Here is a 2,595-nt window from a genome sequence, read left to right on the forward strand (position 1 = left end):
CTAAATGGTTGAACGGGGAGCCACCACCTAAGACAGGGATGCAGGATGCTGAGCAAGTCTTGGGGAAGAGGGGATCTCAGCTTTGAGCTTGTAGGGGTGGTGCTGAGAGACCCCTGAGCAGGAAGTGTGCAGGAGGCACTAGGGTCTGTAGCTCTAGAGAGCAGAGGAGCCGTGGGGCCAGGGATACAGCTTTGGAGAGGCACAGGCTGACTGACCTGTGGTCCTGTCAGTGGCTGAAGCTGAGGGAGGGTATGAGGCTCAGCACGCAGCAGGTGGAGTGAGGAGAGACCCCTGGCATCTCACAGAGCTGAGATTGCCATTTTGTGGCCCTCCCCTTCCAGACAGTTAGCTCTTCCCAGGGGAGGGGGGGGTCTGCCTGGTTCTTTCTGAATGACCCCCACCTCTGCGCCAGCGTGGCACTTGGGGCCCCGTAACTGTTTTATTAAACTGTGTGGTGTGATACAACAGTGAGAAGATCGAGATTCCTGCCCAGCAAGATCTTGGACCATTTCCATAACCTGTCTGCCAGCCACAGTTTCCTCAACACGGAGATAGCGCCCATCCTGACTGTCTCAAGGCATTTCTGTGTATACACTGAAATAAATAAACATACTAGGGGTGTATAACTCTTTACAGTTTACAGCACGCTTTAACATAGTTTCTCCTGCTTTGTAAACTCTGTGTGTGTGTAACGTTAATCATTATGATAGCCTGAGTTGAAAGACTTTCCTGAAAATGGATCATAGAGCAGAACTGAGGGCTTCTTCAGGGCTCTCTCATGGGAATTTGGCTCCCGTCTCAGAGTCCTGACTCAGGAGGTAGGAACTGCTAGGGCTCCCCCTTGATTAAACAAACACTTACTGGGCTTCTACTGTGTGTTTCTGGCTCCCTGGGACATCCCAGGAAGCCTGGCCCTGCCCCACCCTCAGGGTGCATCTCGCCTAGAAGCAGCAGGTGAGGCAGAGCAGGGTGTGATGAGTCTGGAAGGCCCAGCCCTGGGGACTTGGAGGAAATACAGACCACTGGCACTTCACCTCCCCCTCAGCTCCCATGAGTGACTCATGTGAAACAGGAGGATGTTTGAGGACAGTCCTACCTAGCTGCTGGCCGCGGGGTGGCTGCCCTAGAGGAGTGTGGGCTTTGGGCAGCATTCTGCACTGTTTGTCCTTTTCCAAGGCCATAGAACATCTCAGGGCCTACGGGCAGATGAGTACTGAGTGGTCTGGCCTCCAGGGGACTCCCAGGATCTGGAGCGTGGCACAGGGAGGAGGGAGATGCCTCTGACTGTGAACCTCTCCCTTCTCTGCCGATTTGGCAGGTGGGACGCTGTCTGGGGGAGAGGAGCACCGGCAGGGAGGTGGGGAGGACACAGTAAGCCTGTGCCTGCTTTGGACGGGAGAGCACATACCCTCAGGGTGCTGTGCATACCGGCGGCCTTCCTCCTCCCTGTTGCTGTTGTCGTCGTCAGTTTGCTCATTAAGTGATAACCAGGTGCCGCAGGCCAGAACTAAATGTTTTACCAGTCTTATCTAATTTGATCCAACAATCTTATAATACAGGCTATTATTGTTAGTCAAATTTTAGAGGCAAAGGAACTGCCCTGACCAGGTAGCTTAGTTAGTTTGAGCATCATCCCCAATACACCAACAGTGCAGGTCCAACCCCCGGGCAGGGTGTATACAAGAAGCAACCAATGACTGCATAACTAAGCGGAACAACAAACTGGAGTTTCTCTGTCTCTCTCTCTCTCTCTCTCTCTCCCCCTCCCTCCCCCATCCTTCTTCCTCTCTTCATCTTTAAAAAAATAATAAATAATAATAAAGGCAAGGGATCCAAAGCTTAGATAGTTAAGAAACTGGTCTAAGATCATACAGCGGGTGGGGCTGGGATTCAACCCGAGGCCCGTCGGGCTGCCCAGCCTGCATTCTTGTTCTCTGGGATGTGGCTTCTCCTGCAGCCTTGCCCACCCCTCCCGCAGCTCAGCCACCGAGGACCCAGTCTTTCTCCCTCCCCTTCAGCCTGGCTTCCACTCTCTGTCCAGTTGTTGTGCCCAACAGTCAGAACCCCCACCCTCCATCCCTGCCCCTTTCCAAAGTTCTTTCTTTCTATTTTGTAAAACAGATTTTATTTATTTATTTTTAGAGAGAGGGGAAGGAGGGAGAAAGAGAGGGAAAGAAATATCCCTGTGTGAGAGAAACATCGATGAGCTGCCTCTTGCTTGCGCCCAACCAGCAACTGAAACAGTGATCTTTTGCTTTTCAGGACAACGTTCAACCAACTATCAGGGTGCAGCCGGCATTCAGCCACACCAGTCAGGGCTCCAAAGTTCTTTATTACCACACCCCATCCTGGGCAAGAACGCCCATTATTCATCTTCCTGCCATATCTATAAAAAGAGGGCTTGCCCTTGACATTCAAGTAATTCACTTTTCAAAATCTGCCATCTATTACTTTATGCTCCATGTTTTCTGTGTGTTTGCTCACAGCCAGACTGACTCTGTGTGTGTGTGTGTGTGTGTGTGTGTGTGTGTGTGTGTGATATCTGCCCGCTGGGCTGGAAACAGCACCTTCAGCTGGGCCTCTTGCTGTTTGCAG

Source organism: Sturnira hondurensis, unplaced genomic scaffold (genome assembly GCF_014824575.4).
Source record: "Sturnira hondurensis isolate 20B ecotype Veracruz unplaced genomic scaffold, ASM1482457v3 Scaffold0021632, whole genome shotgun sequence".
Lineage (NCBI taxonomy): Eukaryota > Metazoa > Chordata > Mammalia > Chiroptera > Phyllostomidae > Sturnira > Sturnira hondurensis.